The following is a 23,658-nucleotide window of genomic DNA, read 5'->3' as shown; positions in this document are numbered from 1 at the left end:
GAGCAATTTCCTGTCTCCCCCTGTTTATATCCTGATTCTGCCCAGCTAAGTCACTTCCTGTCTGTTTGTACAGACCTCTGGACCCCTATAATTAGCTAGTAGTGAGTTTCTGCCCAGTTATGTCACTTCCTATCTGGCCAATCAGCCAATCGGTGTTTTATTCATTAACCAATAAGAGAAACAAGCACACAGAAGAACATTCCCCATCACTTGCCTGGCTTTGTTTACTAACAACTCCAACTCAGCACCTATGCATCTGTAGGACTAGACTTGGAATCATTTCCCATTTTTTGTAAATTCATCTATTTAACACAGCCAGGGTCAAATGCCAACACTACCTTTAAGAAGCCTTTTGATCCAACTTAAAATGAATTGCTAGTCTCTCTCATATATATATATATATATATATACATATATATATATATATATAAAATCTTGCTTGAATCTCATCTGAACCCTCCAAATAAGAAGCCTTTCTAGATGTTTTCATTAAACTAGCATTGACTGCATGTCCACAATAACTAATCACAGTTGTGTTGTGACTAGTGTATTTGCCCAGTTCACTTAACTCACTACAAACTTGAGGTCAGTATCCAATGTTGTTCAAATGTACTCTACAGGGAAAAACAAAATTAGATTTCTATATTAGTCTCAAAGTGAGAATCCATGCAGGATTACCACAAAAATACCTCATATACACTATGTAGTCTCCACTTACAATATGTTAACAGCCCTACAGACACATACAAAGTGTCATTGAATTATAAATAGCTTTTCAGTACTGTGTGATTCTTACTTAAGTTGGGTACATATAAGGTCTTTAGCCAGAAGTCACTGATTGAAAGATAATTTTTGATTCTATCTGTCATCCTGCACACTTACAAACAGCTTCAAATTCCTGCTGTGAACCCCATAAGAAACAATACTACCCTACATGTTTTTAAGGGATGATGTTAAACTTTTACAATATGCCTAGACTGATATTCTAGATCTAACTGGCCAACTTTAAACGTGTAGTGTTTCTGTAGAGACAAGCACTCCAGTTCCCTAAAGAATTACAGGAGGACAGGAGATGTCAAGTGCAGCCTCGGTTCTTAGAAATTTGTCTTTATAAGTCTCATAGTATTCTTGGTGACTGTTGAAATAACTCTTCTACAGGTCATGTAGGTTTTCGGTGTTGACTCTGTGAAAATGGATCTAAGATAACCAGGATGATGCCCCCTGACTTCAACTATGATTGAGGTTCTGTGTTTTCTATCTTATGCCTTGGCCTTCCTGAGATCATTGGCCCTAGCTTCTTAGCACGCCATGGGGCTGACGGGGAAGTGACAGGGCTTTGAAATTGTTCAGATACATTGTGAAAGGGAAAGCATGAGGCACACCCCTCCCTGAAGGATACTTGTGTGAAAGAAGGTTGAGCTACTCCATCAGGTTAGCGTCCTTGACTTCAGTGGATGGCAAAAGCTGGGAAAATAAACTAGAGAGGGAAATGATGGGATTTTGGATGTGTTTAAAACACCCAATGTAATAGGCCATAGAAATTGATGAAATGGGGGGGGGAGGAAGAAAATAGAATGTGCGTCCAATCGTCCCTTTTCAGGCCAAAAGAAGCCAGTATCCTCTCAAAAACCTAAGGCCAAGCACCTTCACTGACAATGCTACAGGCTTAGTTCCCTAAAACAAAGCCAGGACTCAACAAACACTCATTGACATAAACCATGTCCTCTTTATTTATTTATTTATTTACTGTGTCCTCTCAAGGATGACATTTAATGAGATCAGTGCCTACATCCCTTAGACCTGAAAAACTGTTTAATTCATGTCACCCATGCATTTCTATAGCAGCCATGCCAGTTCAATATATGAAAATAGTGTGAATCTTTTGTGTAGCTCTCTCAGATAGAAAACCTACATACTGGATGGTGTCCCATGAGATGCAGGAAAGCTATTGATGACATCAATGGATTTGGGTGTACCAAGTAGGATCTCTAATATAACATATATTACATTTCTTGTTGGGAAGAATCATTAACAAAGATACTCTCCATGTATATTTGTATTGTCTTCCTTTTACCTTAGTCCTGTAGTCATTCTGGATAACAATTTCACTATTGTATATTTGCTATCCTAGTGTTGAAAGAAAATGGCCCCTAAAGAGACTGACACTATTAGGAGGTATGACCTTTTAAAGTAGGTGTGGCCTTGTTAGAGGAAGTATGTCACTTATGGAGATGGGCTTTGAGGTCTCATAAATGCCTAGTGTCTCAGACCATGTCCTGTTGCCTCCATATCAAGATGTAAAAACTCCCAGGTCCTTCTCCAGCATCATGTTTCACCATGATGATAATGGACTGAACCTATGAACTTTAAGTCACACAATTAAATTTTTTCCTTTGTCAGAGTTGCCATGGTCATGGTGTCTCTTCACAGCAATAGAAATGTTAACTATGACACTTATGCATCCAACTGTTTCACATGTAACTCAAAGGACATTATAGCAACCTTTACACCCCCCTTTACTAAACCAATACAGAGAAAGATCTTAATGCATAGTTTTTAGCTACAATTGTAGGCATGGTCTAAGTCCTTAAAATTCTCTCAACTCCTTGCACAACGGCTATTGCACATGGGTCTTGTGTGGAAGTCGCACAAACATTCCATTCTTTTACTCTTTCTTCAACAGTGGAGCACCCATCCCTCCTGCTGTTGCCTTGAGTCTGCCCACTTTATTTAATCGTTACTTAATAGTCCTCATTTGTTTTCAGGGTGGTGCAACCAGTAGAACATTATAAATACCACTTTCATTCTAGTTTTTAATCACGATTACTCATCTTCCATCACTGATGGCTTGGTGATATCTTGTCAAGAAAGAAGGCATGGAGTGAGGATGAGAAAGAAGAAAAAAATGAAGAAGAATGACACAATAAGAAATGACTGAGAAACACTTTATGGTCAAATACTGTTTATAATTCATAACCAGAGCTAGTTACACATGGAAAGGTGTAAATGAGGAAATTAAGAGAAACCTAAGTCCTCAAACTGAAGCAATTAATCTAAAGAATGTTTGTCCAAATGAACTTTAATGGTATTTCTATATCAGAGTGAACAAATTGATCATTAGCATTGCATAACTGGGTCTCACAGAGCCCCACCCCTAAACAAAGAACTCCAGGCAGCTAAAAAAGGCTGAGTGTGGGAAAAAATGATCTTCCCTAAGAATGAGGCCCATGATTGATTATCCAATACTAATTGGTCAGCCTTAAAATCATATACATAAATTCAAAACTAAATGAACTGAGAAAGACTTATTTATACATTCATGCATTTATATGTGTTTAACAATAGCAAAAAGAGGCCTTGAATTTGAGAGAGAACAGGGGAGGGGCATGGGAGGAGTTGATGGAAATAAAGGGAGGGGAAATGTTGTAATTATATTTTAATTTCAAAAACTTTGAAATGTAGGTGTATGCGTTGAGCCTAGACTCCTATGACCTGGTGATTTTCTGAATGTACATCACAGCTGCTACATCTATGGCTCTTGTGGAAGAGGGGACAGGAAGATTGTGAGAGTCAAAACATCAGGCAGTCTGCTATTAAACGATTTATCCTAGAAATGGCTACATAAATAATACAGGATCAACAGCAATACCAACAAGCATTTTAATGTGGAAGGGAGCAAAGTTTTTGAGGTCTCATTCACAGACAAAGAACTACAGACACCTGCTGACTTCTGGGAGAAGTTCAGTTAGCTTCTTGTAGGAATGAGCCCTTTATTGGTTGTCCCACGCAGAGCGGTCAGCCCTGTAACTGTGTTCGTACAAACAACAAAAACAGATGCTTCAGGTTGTGTATGTGTATGTGTGTGTGTATGTGTATTTGTGTGTGTGTCACACTATTTACCAGTGAGCTGGATATAGATACCACACTAAAATGTGGTGTATGTGCATGAAAAACTGACACTCTAAGAAAAATGAACAAATTATTTCTACATACACATATATTATGCAGAAATAATAACCAAACAAAAAGAAGCTATGATCTTGAAAGTGGAGGGACATGGCTGGGGTTTAAGGGAAGGTAGCTAGGAGGGCCCGGAGGGAGGAAAGTGGGGGGCTGTAATTGTTTTTCTGAATTTTGATATTCATGACAACCAGCAAGATAAACAGTGATCAATTCTTCTAGTATTACAAGGAATTAACCTGGATCGTGAAGGATCTGATACATTGAGATCTATCTTAGGAGAGAAGCAATCAGTCTCAACACTGTACTTTGAATTGCTTCTAAACTCTTTGTACTCACGACCTCCTTCAGAGTAGAAACTCCTGCAAACATTCTCCAGTCTTATGAGGACTGGAAAGAGCAGTTTTTAATCCAGTTTCTCTTCTCTCCAGATCACATATTAACCACATTGTATCTGCTATCATTGCCTAAGAATGCTGCTTGTCTCCCGCTTTCTGCTTATTTAGATTTTTATTCTGATGTTCTCATTGCAGGCAGAGAGGTGCAACAGTTTTCAGTCTGTTTAAGTGTGGATGTTAACAAACATCCTTGATTCTTAATGTGTCAGCGAACATAGGAGGGTCAGGAATTAGGAGTCACTCATCAAATATTTATAATCTATCCGCCATGCTAACAGTTTTTAGCGCCATGATGAAAATGATGGACAAATTTGTGTTCACTCAAGACCAAGGTCAAGAGCCACCTTTTCCCTGCCGAAGCATTGTTGATGTTTTGGTTGTTTGCTACTTTTTCTTCAAACAGCTTGAATTTGAACTCTCAGAGCACTTTTTCTTTTTAATATTTTGTTAGCGCTAGTATTTCATTCTCAGTGTATTGCTCCATGCGTGCTTGTCTTTTCTAAGATCTTCTCCCCATGCAGTGTTGAGAGCTGGGTATATGTATAGATAAGGCTATGGTAACTATTTATCACATGAAGAAAGGCAAGGTCTGGCATCCACATTAAAACTCTCAACTTCAAACGTCTAAATATCTACCCCTCCACACGACACACACCTTACAAGGAAGCTGCTACCAAGGAAAAGGGTCCAGTGCCTCTTCCAACTCCCTATGGTTGACAGCAAATTGTTTTCTGGTTGTTTTTCTTTATTTGATTGTTTGTGTTTCTCTGTGTAGCTCTGAGTGTCCTGGCACTCTCTCTGTAGAACAGGCTGGCCTCAAACTCACAGAGATCTGCCTGCCTCTTCCTCCCAAATGCTGGGATTAAAGTTGTGCACTACCACCACCCAACCGATAGCAAATCTTTATAACTGAACATGGATTTAATTTAGGGAAATGGGAGTCATTTTGGAGCCTGGGTTTATCTACCATTTGCTGCTTAGAAAATCATTGGTGTTTGTATGGAAGAAGTAAAGCAAGTCTCAAAGGTATATGCGTCCATTCTCTTGTCTGTTTTTTAAGTTAGCTATAGTGGCAACACTAAGGGACGGTGACACACATTTTACTGAATGGCAACACGTTGTCATTCTGTATTTCTTTTAAAGGTGAATAATACAGGGAGATGATTCAAATTTCAATCATAATTCCTATTTTTTTCTAAAAGAGTTTATTTTCTTAGACACATATTCCCCATTTCATTTTTTGAATCTAAAAATGCTAAACAGTGAAACATAAGCAGAAAAATACTCTAAATTGCTCTAAATCTAGTAGCCTTGGCTTCAACCTTATCTTGCCTCTAGTTCAGTGACCTTGGATGGTAACCTAAGCCCCCTGCATCTCAGTATCCTAACCTCCTTAGTGATAGGGATTTGGGTGGAGAACAAAGAAATTAGTACATGTGAAACACTATTGGCAATAACCAGTAAGTGTCCAATTAGAAGTAACTGGTCAGTATTTACTATTATTATATTATTTTTAACAGAATTGTGCTTTTTACCTCAAAATTCAAATTATATCTTAAAAGGTCACTTTTCTGCTAAGCAATGTGCTTAAACTTCATGGAAAAGGACTTGAGTCATAATTTCTGTGCCAGCGGCTCTGTGTAGCATTTGGGAGCATGGACAGCATCATTGCGAGCAGTCCGTGAGTCAGAAGGCCCTCAGCACACTCCGGTGCTGTCTGTGCTTGGCATGAGACAGCACAGACATAAATGGACTTGGGAAAAGGCAAAGGAAAGTATGTTGGTTCTGGATGAAGACGCCCATGCTTCTCAAACTGTTTGGAAGTGTCCTGGTGCCTCTATAATTCCTCCCATTGATGCTACACTTAGGGCCACACTTATTAGTTATTAGCTATCAGTTAGCCCACTCAGGGAACTATGAATCACTTCTACCGCCTACCAATGCCCTGACTTGTCATAACAGTCACAGACAAACCCGAGGTCACGGGAGAGGTACCCACATCTGTGCAGTGCAGTGGCGCAGAGTAGGGTGTGGGGGTTACCATTGTTTTCTCATGGACCCTACAGCATCAAGGACAAGAACACCCTCACTGCCTTCTAAGGCCAGGGATATCTGACCGTGTGAGAAGGAAGTGCCTTTGACCTTTCACAGATGGGGCAGCTGCCCCCACTTCCTGCCATCTGGAAGTGGGAGGTCTTCAACCAGCAACTCATTAATGTTGCAAACATGTACTCTGTGGAGTCCATCATCCTGTTTAACTTGGCAACACCTACAACCACGCTGACATTTTATCAATGAGAAGACTGCCAAACTGATAACTTTCTGATTCAGCGGCTCTTAAGCCGTTATCTCTAAGCGCTTCGTGGTTGATTGTAATGAGGGCAGATCTTGCCTTCGATCTTTTTTTTTTTTTAAGTTATACTAAGTTTTCCCTTTCTGTCGAAGAGATTGAAAGCTATGAAAGTCATTCCAAAAGTTTCTCGGGCTCTGCGCTGGCATTTTCAATGGAGGAATTGGCAAGGACTTATGTGTGAATGAAGACAAAGAAAACCAGTGAGCAGTCGCAGCCCTGGGATTGAGCATCTGCTTGCCCACATGTCAAAGAGGAAACGTGCAAATCTTCCTTCAACTGCTAACAGAGTATGTCTGCCTGAAACTCATGAGGTCTGAAGCATTTTAGGAATTTAAACAGAAGAGTGAGGGACGGGGAGACTTATAGCATTAATACAAACTTGTCTGGAAATTTTCCTCCTTCAATAACTGTGGCCAGTCCAGCCCTTCCTCTGCTGCAGCCCCATAGAAAAAATGGGAGTTATGACACAGGTAGAGTCTGCATAGTGCCAAGCATCTGGGTTCAATTCCGCTCTGGTGTTTTGATCTCAAATAGACACAAGGCTATTTTTTTTAAAACACCATCTGCAGTGCTGACATAATCTCATCAGCCAGGATAGTGCGATCACCAGCCTGCAAGGAATTTTACCGGATCATAAAAATGTCCCCAGCCTTTCTTTCACTGACTACTGTTTTATCATGATAACAAAAAATGCTACTAATCAATCCCTTCTTCATGTAAGCATCTCTTAATGTTTCTTAATGGGATGGGCGGTTTAGAAATGAGATATCCAGTAATCATGATTTAATGGATCTGTGTGTGATAAAAAGTTTAGATGGCTCACCATCAAATTCAGGAGAATCAGCCAAGCTTTTACTGCTCATCTCTGAATCTGTGGACACGACTCACAAAACAACAAAGTATTAGAGAAAGCAGTGAAGCCCAGCATAACATTACGGGTTTTGGATTCAGATAAACTTGTTTATAAATCCCAGGGCTGCCCTGTGACATTGCACAAGCCGTTTAACCTCCTGAGCTGTAATTTTCTCATATGTAAAATGGGGTTATCTTGAAATTACGTAACAATTATAGTTGTCGCTTGTCTACTGTGTTAGGTGATAAACCCTCAAAAGCTCAAGCAATCATTATGTACACTGTTTTTGTTAAAATAAAGTTAGCAAGAGAAATGCATAAGTACTCATGTTCTTAAATTGCTTAATCCATTAGTAGAGATGGACATGAGCGACAGGTTAGCAACAAAGAGAAAAGATCACTGGACTAAGCACGAATTCTTAGTAATTTCTGATTGTGGTGAGCTTGGGCAAGGGCACGTTGGTTTCCTTGTTTGGGCTTCATGTCATTTATCCTTAATCATGAACTGGTTAGATCTGTATCTAAGATCCCTTTAATCTCTGCTACCTGTATGCCAATGCTCTTCATCCACCTAGACCTAAAAGGGTTACTAGAACACAGTTCCACCTACACACCACTTTTGGAATCTGATTGTGCGTTCCCAAGATTAGTCACCGAAGGAGACAGAAGCAAAAGTCAATCAAGCTGGGCCTTTCGCATGAGTCTTTGTCACTGCATTCAATACTGCAGCCCATTGCTGTTGCCCTTCAGATACTTCTGTTTTCACTCATGTCAGTGTTTCAGATTCTTTACAAAGATTTCCGATGCTCCGGTTGACTCTTGCAATCTGATTTTGCCACCTGATTCTGACCGGAAACCTTCTGTGGCAAAGTCAGTGCCTCCTTTCTTTATTTCACTCTGCAGTCTCTTGAAACTCTGGACAATATGGATTGTACTCACTCTGAAGTTAGTGGTAACTGATGTTGTAGTTTTACGGAATTTGATTTTTAGTATTTATGCAGACACAAATTTTCCAAATGTTCTATCTTGGCTGTGTTCACTCAGGACAGACATGATTAGCCTTCATTATTTTCTTACAAGGAAGGACACATCCATTGGGAATCTGTTCCCCTGGATGATCTAACTGTCTGAGTGGCAGCATCTAAAGTCCTCTGTGTATATCTCCTATCAACTGCTTCCATGGTATCAGTCACTAAGTACTTGACGCTTATGTTTTTGTACCTGTATTACTATGTTGGGATTTCTCTTCCCTCCAGTGAATTAGGGGGTGTTTTGAATTCTAAGTTTGGAGATGTCCAAACATGTTTTCTCTGACAGATATTGTAACAATTCCCAGAAGAAAGCCCATATTTTGGGCTTTTTTATTTTAATGCATTACTTGTTTTGTTTCGTTGTTAGCCAAGAGACGACTTTTTCCTCACCGTCATCAAGTTTTTAAACACACGTTGAAGGAGGTGCTATGAAATGTACCTCAGAAAAAAAAATCTAGGTAATATTACAGTGACCTTGTTCTTAAAGATGTTTGCATGCATGGCCAGGATTTGATTTTCTAGGTACCCATTCAACATAAAACTTATATGCACTTTAGTAGAGAAGATTTGTTTGTAAAACCAATGAGAGTTAAAGGTAAATGTGTTTAAAACTAAATGTAGCATTGGGAGGATTATTTCCAAAACTTCTAAAATGATTCCTGAATATTAGTGTATAAAGATTATTAGCAATGCTAAGATTAAATACAATGGTTTTAAAATAAGAGAAAAGTCTCACAGACATGCAGACCACCTAAACAATGAGCAGTAATATCCTTGCCTGGAGGAGAAGGCAGCTTCTGAACCCAGGCATGATGAAGCCAAGTCCTTTTTAATAGATTAGGATTAGGAATGTTTGTAAAAGTGGAGACCTGTCAAACTTTAATTCTCAAAGTTAACAGAAAATGTCATTACTACTTTTCAGTCCAAAATATTAGTACTTCTCTTAGAAAATACTAGAAGTTTCCAGGGAATTAGTACAGCCATTTGACTAATACCAATGAGCTACACTGGTCAAAAAAAAATCTAATGTGGTGGGAGACGTCATTCTGTAAATCTGTCTCTCTTGTTGGTTGTTGAATAAAGCACTGTTGGCCAATAGGAAAGCAAGATAGGTGGGACTAGAAGTCGAGGAGGATTCTGGGAAAGGGAGGCACAGTCAGTCATGATGTAGAAAGCCAGGAGTAAGAGGTCCAGACCCTGTTCTCCAGTAAGGGAAGACCACATGGAAATACTATTAGCAATTATGGGTTAACAATGAAATCAGAGCTAGCTAGTAAGAAACCAAGTGAACGGCCAGCAGCTCCATAATTAATACAGTGTCTTGTGTGTTATTTGGGGACTGAAGTTTCAGCCACCAGCAGGGCCCAGGTGGCTGGCAGGGAAGACAACACGTTACAATAATGTAAGTCTACTACTGCATCTCCTTTTAAAATTCAAATTCTTGCAATTGTTTTCTTTTTCTTCAAACATTAGCAATGCCTTTTAATGCATTTAATATGGTTTTATTGTTTTATTTTGAAGCACATTAATATATTGTATTGTCTAATACCATATCTTTATACCATCTCTTTTATGTTAATTTTCTTTGAAATAATGATTTAAATAACACATAGTTTATACATATAAATGTATAAGTAAATACATACATATGTACATAAATGCATACATAAACATGAAAGAGTAAGCTAAACTACATTCACTATTAAATTCCCAAAATCAGAACTTCTTTGTTTATATACGAAACAGGCATAGGAAGAGACTTATCTGTGCAGTCTTCATCACCACAAAGATGCTTTTAGAGGACCAGGTTACGACAGCCTCTCTCATCTCCAACATGTAGCTTGTTAACACAGTTGTCCTGATTTTCTCCATGACAGTCTGTGGGGGAAAGAAGGAAGGCAACACATGCCACTCCTGACCCTGTCCCTCTGGAACAATCTCTGGCACATGGCCATGCCTGACTGAAAAGCAGTCTGAGAAATACTACTCAGTTATGTGCCTGGGAAGAAGGAAATGCAGTTGGGTTCCTGACCACCAGTATGTGGTGATTGACATCTTACTTGTACAAATAAAACCTTCCTGAAGACCAGAGAATGGAGCTTGCCACTAGCTAACCATAGAGGCTTAGCATATCTGACAGACATTTCTGTGAAGCAGGATATTCTGAAGGACTGGACTGCCTTGTCTTGACAAGGTTTGCTGTCACTCTTTTTGGTGTTTTGTTTGAAGATCTCGGCAGTGTTTGAAGATGACCTGTACCACACCAATACTTACTGTCTTATTCTCTTCCCATGAGTAGCTGGTTCTTACAAACATTCTTTACTTTGACATTTTTTCTATTTTTCCCTTCTGTGTCCTAGCTGCTGAAGCTTATTTTTAATGGGGAAAGGGGAGAAGAAATTCAACCTAGGAAACCAATCCTGAGGTAGTTCTTTGATACAATTGAATCTTCTATATGCTATTGATATGCTGTCAATAAAGGGGTTTAAAGTAGTCAGCACCAATTGTCTATAACACTTGTGAGAAAAAATTTAACGTAGATCCAGAGATAACTAGATAACACTACGTTATGGCAGTTCATTGACATTCAGCAGAGAAGTGAAGATTTGAAACAGGTTATCAGAATTTCTGGTAAGTTAATCTTTTTAGTTCTCATAAGTATATACGAATTCAATAGTATGCTTACATAAAAGTGACTATACTTGATGTTTTTGTTAAGTGAATGTAATTCTCTCTCTTGTTACTTAATGACTTTGACTAGTACCTACAAAAGTAAGATCTGGAGAGAGTGTGGTAGTTTGAGTGTTATTATCCCCCATAATTTCATGGAGAGTGGCACTATTAGGAGGTGTGGTTTTGTTGGAGTGGATATGGCCTTGTGGGAGGATCTGTGTCACTGTAGGTGCAGGCTTTGAGGTTTCCTATGCTCAAGTGTTACAGTTGATGTCCTGTTGCCTGCAAGATGTAGGACTCTCAGCATCCAGCACCACGTCTGTCTGCACACCACCATGCACCCCATCATGATAATAATGGAATGAACCTCTGGAAATTTTAAGAAAGCTACCACAATTAAATGTTTTCTTTATGAGTTGCCATGGTCATGGTGTCTCTTCATAGCGATGAAAACCCTAAAAGAGAAACCTAGAGATTGTACAATAACTCGTAAATGTTCAATAAACCTTAGGAATTGTTACTATTTTGTAATCAGGTATTTCTTTCTCTCTCATTTTTCTATAGTATTACCTATTTCTGTTATAATGGTCTCCAGCTTCCTTCACCTTAATTAGGGAAGAGGAAAGTGAGTTTAAACCAAATATTTGCTTTGTGGCCAAGAGTTGTATCTCAGTTTAGTTATATCACTTTTAAAAGGGACAACAAGCCTCTGGCACCTGCCTGGCAGTGTTCTTCTGCAATCAAATGTAGCTTTGCATGTGAAAGGGGACTCTCAAAGGAAACCTAATAGCTCTCTGACTTTCACCAATTAAGTAATTTGCAACTGACCCCAGAACACCTTAAGATAGACATGTTCCTAATTTTGTTTGAATACAAATTTGAATTCATATTTCTCTTAGTAAAATAGACTAGTAATTTAAAAAAAACAATATAAATGTAGTCAGCTCTTGTCAGCATGGCATATCTAAATCAGGGCTAGCAGGTGTTTCTGAAGAGACTACACCCTAGGAGTGGATAAAGGGAACCCAGACCAACCTCTTTGCATCTAACTCCCCATCACAAGTGCTGAAGTCCTTTCGAAGGACAGAGGAGGAGAACCCTGGGGAGAGTGAAAACCATGTTTCTAAGTAGCCTGGGCTTATAGACAGTGAGGAAGTATGCTGTGGGGTCAGTTCACTGGAAGAAGTGATGAGGAGGACCTGAAAGCCTAGCACCAGGTGACCAGGACCATCTTCCTGGGACACTCACACACATCACTGGAATGGATCAGGTTTTGCTCCCTGGTTCTTAAAGGTGCAAGTTAGAGGCTGCACAGGTATCTTTGGATTTAGGTTTTTGAGGTCTCCAGGGAAAACCTTCTCCAAGTATGAAAGGCAATATGTACATCACGAAGGCTTGACTACACCAGAACTTCCTATATTTGATCAACTTTATACTAAAATAAAAAAAGCTATGTTTTCTGATGCGAGTTTTTGTAATGTTTATTATATGGCCATTTAGTTGAAAATAATATGTTGTCTTTTATTCATAGCTCTGAAACAGAGACATTAATAAGAAGAACATTGAGTAATAGCAGATAAATGTCAGTGTCACTGTAAAGTATATAATTAGTGGGTTTCCAACCTGGACTGTTTATATCAGTCCAGATGCATAACAAATGGGCAGGCAATAGTCAGTGCTTTGTTCTGAGGTAGGACATGTTTATTTTTTTAAAATAGACAATAAACTCCTCACTTACTAGATCAATATTTGCTGTGCAAATGCTGAGAAGAATATAGCAGACAGAGGTAGCGGACGGTCAGGAGGGAACTGTCTTCTGGACACATCAGCTCAGCTGTACTTGTGAACTTAGTGGTTGTAACAGCAGACACAGACTGTGGAAGTCCAGTCCAGACCAAGCTCAGCCTGGAGAAGGATGTTAGCAATGAAGTCCCACCCTCTAGCTGAGAAACTGTTGACAATAAATAGCTTCTGGGAGTTGGAGAGTCCATATTTTCTAATAATAGAGCCCCTGGGAAGTTGCCTTTGCTCGAGTGGAAGACCACACAATCAAGAATATTTGGGCAGTACAAATTCGTCTTGTTGGGAAAAAAAGTGTTTGGAAGAAGTTCGCCATGGACAGGAAGAGAAACGAATCAGCAATGGAAGGGAATTTACAAGAGCAGACGACCTTCAAACTTGAATTGCCATCAGAAGACTGCTTGAGTAGCCATAGTGGACTATGACAAAGTCCTACCTGTCCAAACAAAGGTATCTCCAGATCTTCAGATGAATCCTTCTCTTGACTGATTATCTGTGGCATCTCTAACTTTAGCATTCCCTTTCTGAGATAACCTCATTTTGTTCTCCTGGCATATGCTCATTCCGCTCAAGTGTCTCAACTTCAAAAGGCCTTGTCTCCTGGGTAGTGGTGATGCCATCTTAATTCTAGTGCTTGGGAGGCAGAGGCAGGCAGATCTCAGCAAGTTCCAAGCCAACATGGTCTACAAAGTGAATTCCAGTATATCCAGGACTGTTACACAGAGAAACTGGGTCTCAAAAAACAAAAACAAACACACATAAACAAAATAAAACAACCCAAAACAAAACAACAACAAAAAACAAGAGGCTTTGTCTGTCCACTCCATCTAAAGAAAGCACTACCTTCTATCATTGGCCCCTTTAATTCATTTTGAAACCATTTATCCTAACTGACACCAACTTTCCCATTTATTAGCCTATATGTTTATTCGTCACCTCTTCTCCTAGCATCTGAACTTCATAAATTTAAAGAATCTGTCATATTCCCCATATCCCTTTCCATGTCTAAATTAGATACCCAGGATTATGAGATGAGCGAACGACATTTGAAATCACAAAATTCAACTCCTACAATTTGGCTTTACTCTCTAAGAAGACATTCTGAGCCTTATATGGTTAGCAAGATTTACTCTGCTTCTAAACGTATGTGATGTTCCAGTTGGATTGTACATATAGAAAGGTAGTGGGAAACATATCATGAAAATTAATGAAGTCCTTTGCTCACAGTTGTGAAACAATACAAATGTCGTTGGACCTTGGTTTCAACTAGACTTCAAATGAAGGCTTAACTACTTGATATGTTGAATAACTTTGAGATATGCTGTAGCCTCCCAAGGCCTCATTCTCCTGACTTGTTATATGAAAATAAAGTGAGATACGGCATATTCAGGGAAGTATATTTTTTTACCATATGTGACTATGTGTAAAAACCACTAAGCTCATTATGTTCCTCCCTGTCACATGTAATTCTTTATGCAAAAATGACAGAGTGAGTAATACAACTTACTCTGTGGCTGCTGGTGGTTTCCTAGACATGGGAGGGAAATTTTTAAAAGAATAATCCCAAAGTGAGTAAACTCAATTATTACATGTCTTCTATGCTCTGGGTGTCATTGCAATGTCAAAACTTAACTTCTTGATACTTTATCAGTAAACTCGCTGCAGGCAATGGTCTAAGATTAACCAATTGCCTGGAATTCTTCAGCTCCACAGTCCCTGTGACAATCTTTGACCACTTAGGTTCATGTTAAGTCACGCGTGGATTAATCAGACGAGGAGGCTTCAGTCTTGAGCCTATTTCCAAGATCTGCTCTATTGTGTTTCCGTTGATGAAAAGCATAAGAGGGAGAGACGGGCTATGATGGGATATCCATCCACTCTCATTTCACTGTTCTCCTCAAACAGTTCTTGCTCTTTAGAAACAATGGGAGTTTGCCCAAAATGATGAATAATCAGAACCATTTATTGAGCCTTAATTCTATTCCAGGGACTTCATGAAGACTCTTGTATACATCTTTACAATTCATTCCCCAACCCCCTTGGGGGGATTCTGAGGGAGATTTTAGTGTTTCCATTCCACAGAGGAAGTAAGTGAGACTCCAAAGTGGAAATTGTTCTCCTGTGATTACCTAGGGAGAGGAGCAAAGCTGGGAGAATCATAGCACAAGGTTTTCAACTCCCCTTATTCCTGGCTCCCTTAGATGCTAAAGCTTGGTCAGAGACTGAAGGGTGTAGGATAATCCTACTATATTTCCTAGGACAATTTCTGAGATTCTTCAAATTGGGATGTAACAACCCAAACTACTGAAGTTGACTGTGACAAACAGCAGTACTTTCAGTTCTTATGTGGTGTCTTAGATTATCAGTACTTCTGTTAATCTTAAATTTGATTGCCAGATCCAGTACAATGAAAGCCAAATGCAACCTTGGGATTATTGATTCAAACAATGTCATGAAGTGTTGCTAAAGTCCTCAGCTTTGGTCTTAGGTTGGGGCAAGGTGTGTCCTACACAGCTAATGAGAGTTATCTACAATTGAAACTGGCATTGGAATTCTAGTACCAGTTTTGGAGTCAAGTTTGGCCCCAACCCAACCCCTTGATCTGAGATTTGGAGTAATTGCAAAATCTTTCAGTTGCTGTTCCTTCACGGTTTGAATAAAGATGATGAATTCTCTGACCTGACAATCTTACTTCAAGGGTTGAATAAGGTAGTACCTTCAAAGAACTGCTGTGAGCAAATAATACAGATAAAGCTTATAATATAAAGAATATAAGGCAGAGCCCAGGAAGTAGTAGTTTTAATAAATTTCAGCCACATTACTTCCATGTAATGAAGGGATGTTCTTCTGAAGACTTAGAACTATTCTGTACTATTTTTCATAAGTACAAATATCTATCATTTGTTCATTCATTTGGAAACCTATGTTTCTACATAGGATTTGAAGTCACTGGGTCAATGTTTTACCAACAGTTGGCCTCTAAATAAGTAACAGTCAATCTTCTACTCTTTGGAAGGGAATATTAATCTCTTTCACCTGAATTCAACCTGCAATTGCCCCTGGCATTTTTCCCTCCCATTTCTCTTAAAGAAGAGAAAACAAAGCAAAACTCTTCCTTCCAGATTAACTAATTATCCGCAAAACCTATAGGCATTTCATAAGATATTGCTACATTGCTTTCCTGCCCAAAATGTTGTCTTCTTCACTTTTTTATTCTGTGAACCACAAACATTTAGGCTTAAATGTCCTTTGCTCTTTTCAACTCTGAACCAGAAGAACTGGCCATATTACAGGACAGGAGGTTATCATTTTTAATCCAGTTTTTTAATACTCATATTTTTATTGTGTGTGTATGTGTTGATTACCTATTAGGACACTAGTAGGCAAATTCTTTTGTGGCTTCTTTGAGACATTCAATTGTACTTTTTAAATTTCATAAATATTTATTAGGTAGCAAATAATTATATGAATATTCATAAGAATTAGGTAAGGCAAGCTGCGGAGGTGACTTCATGAGTAAGAGTACTTCTGGAAGCATGAGGACCTGGGTCTGGACTTTAGAACCCATGTTTAAGCTGGACATGGTAGCACACACACACTCTCTCTATATCTGCTCTAAGTAGTGGAGATAGGTAGAGCCCTGAAACTCATTGCCTGGCCAGCAGTAACATTTTGTTATTAGGCAACTTAGTAGAATAGATCATTCAAAATAAGTCCATATTGCAGGCAAATTTGCCCTTTTTCTCACATTTATATGGGGCAATATAGTACTTGGTGGATTTCCTGAGAACTAATATCTTCATGTATTCAAGCAAGCAAGGCACTCTGACAGCATGAGAAATGTTGGCACTTTCTGTCAATGAATAATGGTTGAATCCAGACAGAACTTGGGAAAAATGTAGGAAAGCCAACCATTAGTTATGGAGTTTATATAGCTCTAACCTTCTACAAAGCACACAGTTATATAGTTCTAACCTACAAAGCACACAGTGTTCAGTTCTCTACTGTGTGGATACCAACTTTAGGCAAGCAACTTTGGAACTAAATACCTTTGGAAGTTGCTTATTCTGATCTCTGTTCTGTTACTTGCACCTCCAGGTACCATGAATATGATGAGTCTTTAGTAAATATTTGTGAAAAAAAGAGGAGGATGAGAAGGAAATAATGATACGTTGAGTTAGTAAGGTTTGGTTCAGGCTAATGAGGGTATACTTTGCCTCATAGCTGTCCTGCCTTCTCCATGGTTTTGTCTTATTTAACATTCATTTTCTCCATTTTTCAAGCCTTCTCCCAACCCCAATGGACCCACAGGGGTTGCCTAGACTCTAAACTCACATACAAAACAAACTAATAATTTTATTCAGGAAGACGGCTTAGTATTATACCTTCTCTGGAGCCCTTGTTCTTAACAGTCAAATCCAACATGTCAATCATTAATACTGGTGTTAGTGATAGAGAAGAGATTTCCCTATAGTAAATGGCAATCAGTTCTACTTTTATAAAACCAGATAAACCACTACCATGTAAACAACAACAACAACAAACAAATCAGTCTATCAGTTTATCAGTGAGTGAGGCTAAATAAATAAGCAATGTTTATTCATTTTATGCTTGTCCATCATAAGTTGTATGTAGGCTTGTTATAGTGGCCAATGTAAGCTTAATCTGAGAAAAGAAATCAACAAGCTTCATTAGAAGTGAATGATTCCTTTGGGTCGTTTGTGTTCTTTACATCAACTTCTGAGAGACAGGATTGTAAGATGTGACTGTTCTTTAAGCCACCGTCATTGACTGGAAAGCTATGAGTAAATCAGGTCATCTTAAAACTGAAAGGATATAAGATTCCTTAGAGCAGTTAGTCAATTTTGTAGGCAATCTTTGGAAATTTCTCCCTCTTCCCTGAGTCATCCAGCAAACCTGAAGCAAACATTCTCTATGAGGCACTGGCCCTGGGGACATAGAGATGAAAGCATCCCCTCCCTAAAGAAGGTCACAGTCTAGGGACAGACAAGAACAGGCAAATTAACACTAATAATACAGTGATAAGTACAGGGTAGACGTAAGCAGAGTGTACCATGGCAACATAGAGGAGGGGCACCCACCCGAGCCCCGGGCAGTGGGTAAGGCTTCCCAAAGAAGACAGCAGTAGGTGAATGGGAGCAAACCAGGTGAGGGGTGTGGACAGGATGGGCTTTTAGACAAAGGAAAAAGAAGATGCAAGGCCTTGTGGGGGGGGGTGAGAGGGTGGCAAAATACTTCGTGGAAACCTAGGAATCATGAAAGTAAGGACTTTCTCTGCTTGAGGGGTAACAACCCACATGAGGTCATTCAGTAAGGGCAGTTTCTGAAACACATGTCTGGAGAGCCATGGATGGACGGAGAGAACTTACAGCATGATGAGAGTGGCCTTGTAGAATGAGGTTCCTGAAAGGGAGGATTACTGACAGGGGAAAAAAAAAAGGGAACGGGAGTGAAAAGAGACAAAATAGTTCTTGATTTTATGTAGGCATATGTAAATAGATGAACACCACATCTATTTGTGTGTTTGTTGTCTCTTGCAGACACTGTCGCTCTTGAAAAAATAAAACTGTAGACACTTTCTAAGACATACAGCACAGTGGCACAGCACATAATTAGTTTTAAACAGAAAGGTGGGAGTAAAGTCAGGGCAAGGATATATAGAACCTGAAATGAAATGGGATGCAGAAATTATACTATGCACTTATAATGAATAGCTAAGAGCACACAAATTTGGCTCTAGGCTTCCTAGGAGCCAATGATATATTAGATCCAGAAGTTAGACACATTTATCCAGAGGTAATTATTCCTCGTACAAAGATGTGAAGGAATATCGTTTAAAGCGTCTTACTCCAAGCAAGTCTGAACAGATTTCAGATTTCATTAAAATCCAGCATCAATGTGTGTAGGAAACTCTCGAGTGCCATACGCTCAATAGCTTCAAAGGAAACATTCACGCAAGGAAGACTCCATAACTGTCTACAAACGAGTCCAAGTGTGAAGGAGAATAAAGGAGACATAAACCAGAGTGTTTACCCTGAAAAACTGAAGCAGAAGCCATGGGAAAGAACATCAGCACTGACTGTGACTATAAGATACCACAGCCAGATGATCTATAAGAGGTATCCAAGTTTTCACTGTTAGCATTTTGGATAGGGAGATGAGACGGGTTGGGCAATATGGATGGGGTCACAGTCAGAGCTTCAGCTCCTCAAGACAAAGCAAGGTATCATCTTTGATGGTCTTTGAGGAAACGGCAGGTTTGGTCCTAGAAAGGAAACCTAGAAAAAGCATGATGGCTTTTATGTAACAGGGATAGGGAAGCATCGCTATTGTGATTCTTGTCATGTGACAAGGGCCATTTTTTTTCTCTGAACAGAGGAGAGGGGCTTGGTTACTGTGTGGCTCATACTGTGTGACAGTGATAAGGTAGCTTCTGATTCCCAGGCATGGGTTCTCCTGTTACTGCTCTCTCTGCAGCCCTCTCTGCTTATGGGCTGCAGAGGTTGTGTTCCCTAACGTCATCTAGAGTCATTCATTCAAACCAGAAAATCAGATCTAAACTCTCTTATCACTTCAAGGTTAGAAAACCTTGAGAAGGAAGGGAGGAAACTTAGACCACTCTGTTTTCTCTAAACTGGCAGCAGCTGGGTGAGCATGCTAAGAGAAAACCAAAGCATAATCGAGGGGGTTTTATCCAACCTGTAACTGTCAGAAAAACATTAGCAACAACAATGAAAACTACTCAGAAAGAAAATACACTCAATTCTCAATAGGCTGCCACTTTTTCTGAAAGTTTGTGAGTAATTTTAGAAAATCCAGGAGAACTGTGGACAGTGACAACTTCATAGATTCCTCCAGAAATATGAAATCCTCCATTTTAAGTCTTTGCCAAGCAGCTATAAATATTGAATGACCTTCCATGGCAAGGGTCTCAGGGCAGCCATTTAGCTGTACAATTCCAGTTAAAATCATATGCCACACTGTAGGTGTGGTTGATAACGTTTTGAATGCATAGCAAGGCCTGTTTGCTTATGATGTTTATATATAAGGAAGGGCATCCAATAAAGTCAAGATACCGCGGAGAAAGCACACATTTATTATATTATAAAATTCTACACAACGTGACATGACCAGAACTTTAAACTGAAGAAGTATGAAGCTGATATGCCCAGTAACTCCCTTAGAGTAACACCATGGGACATTTTGATTTGAATAATGTAAATTCCAGATACACTTTTGACTCCACAGTCACTGAATACAACAACTTGGTCAATGGGTTTATTATTAACAAGGAATTTAAATGTAAAAAGTAATAAAAGTATTGACTTTTACTCTAAAACAGTGACCCACAGCCTCTCTTCAGAACAGATGATATTCAAAACAACCATTTTTTTTCCTGTGGAAGTCAGTCTAACAGATGAGAATGAAACTGTATTCATATACTTTCGTTGGCTATGGAATAATAAGACAGGAAAGGTGTGATACAAGATAATACATTAGAAGGAACCCACACAAGGCCTGCACAGAGCTTTATTCTTCATTAGCTTCATAGAAAATTCTGTCATACAGCAGGCCTGCTCACTAACAGACTAGAATAAGGGAATGATTTTTGGGGTCAATGATAAAATAAATTTTGGATATGTCAAGTTCTGGTGAATCGTCAAATTGAAATGTCCAGTAACTAATTAGATGTATAAATCTTGTCTTTAAGGGAGAAATCTGAGTGTGAAGTTGGTAATTCAGGAGTTATCATTTAAATTCAAATCTACAGAAATGGCTTGGAGGGAGATCTGTACCTCATTATTGAAGATGGAAGCATATCCCGGCACAGGAGAGAGAGGAACATGTTGTCTTTGCAACTACTGGGAAGTCACAGGCATTATTAATGGGTTGAGAACACTGGTGGAGGTCATCCCCAAGAGTAGCCTCAACTTCTGATACCATGTCAGGGAAAATTGGAGACTCCATTTCCAAATGGTGGTTTGATTATCTATAGTCACAAGGCAGAACAAATCAAAGGATGAGAAAGGCATTTCTGAGAAAGAATAATTGGTGCAATAAAATGTGTAGGTTGGAGGAGGTTCATTTACATGAAGATCACATTAGCACATTGAAGCAATGACATAAGTAACTGTGACTTGCTTTTTATTCTCTACCCTTTGGAAAAACTGGCAAGTCCCTTGTCTAGATTTGTCAATTTGGGAAGTCAGAGTTGGCCCAGAAAAAAAAATTATGCAGTAACCATAGTTTTGTTTTTACATTCCATTGTACCAGATCGAGTCACCTTACCTTTTAATACTCCCTGTATGAAGTAATCAAGGGTTTTTCTGCTTGTCTGTATGTTTTCAGATTTAGTACAATAACCATACAAAATAATTTATATCAATAGGTTCATGTACTATCCCTTAAGACATTTTTACACAGTGTACATTCTGTTTGTATCCAGCATAGCCTGTATCCCACAACAAGACAGAAAACAAGACAGACAAGTCCCTCCATCTCATGATATTTTTTTCCATTTTTTAATTTAAATTAGAAACAAGCTTCTTTACAGGTCAATCCTAGTTCTTTCTCCCTCCCTTCCTCCCCTGCCCTACACCAACCCCTTATCTCATGTCCTTTCTGCTCCCCAGGGAGGGTGAGGCCTTCCATGGGGGAGTCTTCAAAGTCTGTCATATCATTTGGAGCAGGGCCTAGACTCTTCCCCATGTGTCTAGGCTGAGAGAGTATCCTTCCATGTGAAGTGGGCTCCAAAGTCCACTTGTGTACTAGGGATAAATATTGATCCATTAACAGAGGCCCCATAGATTGCCCAGGCCTCCTAACTGACATGCATGTTCAGGGGGTCTGGAACAGTCCTATGCTGGTTTCCCAGCTATCAGTCTGGGGTCCATGAGCAATCCCTTGTCCAGGTTAGCTGTGTCTGTGGGTCTCTCCATCCTGACCTTTATTCCTTTGCTCATCACTCCTTCCTCTCTGCAACTGGATTCCAGAGTTCTGCTCGGTGTTTATCTGTGGGTGCCTTCTTCTGCTTCCATCAGCTACTGGATGAAGGCTCTAGGATGGCATATGAGGTAGTCATCAATCTCATTATTGGAAAAGGGCATTTATAATTTTAAGAAGATTTTATTTTACTTATTCATTTATTTTTTCAAAGTTGGGAATTGAACCTAGGGCCTTATACATGCTACGCAAGTTCTTGAACACTGTCTTATATTTCTTGTGTTTAGAAATAATTGAGGTTCCCAACAAAGAGAACAAACAAAGCTTGTCACACACCTGCGATCCTCACACATGCCTGATACTTTTCCAGTTGTCAATAATTTCAGACACCACATCACATCATTACTATCAAATTTACTACAATGGCATAAAGTTATCTCCTAGTGTTCATAGTTTCAGCTCTAAGTTGCTGTGATACACTTGGAAGATGTCAAAAAGCATGTAGTATGATTGCAACACACAGTGTGGTTTCACTGCCCCAAGAGTGCTTTGTGTGGAACTTACTTGTGTTGACCTTAAAAGGCAGTAAGGTCTAGAGGTCGGTGTTTTGGGTAGGTGAATTTATAAATAACATCGATATAGACAGAACAATCAGTAGAGGACACACACAAAGATGCATAGATGGGTAGGTTAAAAACAAAGGAAGGGTAGGGAAAGTAGGCAAGTTGAATAATATATTAAAGAGGGCAATAGGGGAAGCCAGAAATAAAGAGGAAACTGCAGACACGGTGGTCATAGATTAGAACATTGAGCAGACACTGTGAAGATATGAAGGAATTGGAAAAATAAAAAGAATAGGGATGGAATCCATGTGACAGAGTGAACAGCAAGTGTGTGGCAGATTGTATTTTCTGAAGCTGGCCAAGGCAGGATATGTCATCCAATATGTCCCCTACAGCATGACTCTGTCACTCCTCTTGGGATTTAAGCACTTCTTTTTAAGTGCTTATGCTGAGCGTGATGGAAGTAACACCAAGTGATTTTTTTTTTACATCTAGACCATGAAGTTGCAACACCATGTCTTCCCATCCAACTGAAGTTCCTGCTTTCATTGCCAACTTTTTATCTCGTGACAGTGCCTCTCCAGCTACACAGAAAAGCCTGTTTTCTACCCCGAAGTCCAGAGTGGGTTACCAGCCAATAGCTGCCACAACCGCATACCCATGAGTAAAGATTCTTTTGGGCAGTACCAGCTCTTCAGCCTTTGAGTCTTGTTTTCAATGGAGACTCCAGCAATGCGGAGCATGGGAGAGCTATCTCTGTGGTGTCCTCCAGAATTCTGGGATCCAGAGATCCTGTAAACATAATAGGATTGTTTCCTGTGCTTATAGCTTGGCAGGTGGCTCGCAGTGCTGGAGAAAGAAACTGAATTCTAAACACTTTAGACGGACGTCAGCACTGCATGTTCCATGATCGCACAAGGGCCATGCAATCAGTGGGGGAGGTAAGCAATAGGGAGGCATGTAAGGCTTCGGTTTTCCTTCTCTGATTTTCTTATAGGACAGAAACATAAAGGTATGATACAGCAAGTACTATGGCCTTAGGGCCATATTGTATATTTTCACAT

General features: G+C 39.4%; 1 long non-coding RNA gene across 1 annotated transcript in view; it reads left to right on the top strand.

The window, feature by feature from the left end:
• LOC121133739 overlaps positions 1–23,280 on the top strand; it is a 39,845-nt gene extending 16,565 nt beyond the window's left edge. Inside the window, exon 2 of the long non-coding RNA XR_005870715.1 lies at positions 23,090–23,280. This is a non-coding gene — a long non-coding RNA (uncharacterized LOC121133739). The remainder of the gene's footprint in view (positions 1–23,089) is intronic.
• Positions 23,281–23,658: the final 378 nt, after the last annotated feature.

This window comes from Mesocricetus auratus, unplaced genomic scaffold (assembly GCF_017639785.1).
Source record: "Mesocricetus auratus isolate SY011 unplaced genomic scaffold, BCM_Maur_2.0 Super-Scaffold_100023, whole genome shotgun sequence".
NCBI classification, from domain to species: domain Eukaryota; kingdom Metazoa; phylum Chordata; class Mammalia; order Rodentia; family Cricetidae; genus Mesocricetus; species Mesocricetus auratus.
This window is presented reverse-complemented; position numbering and strand designations above follow the sequence as displayed.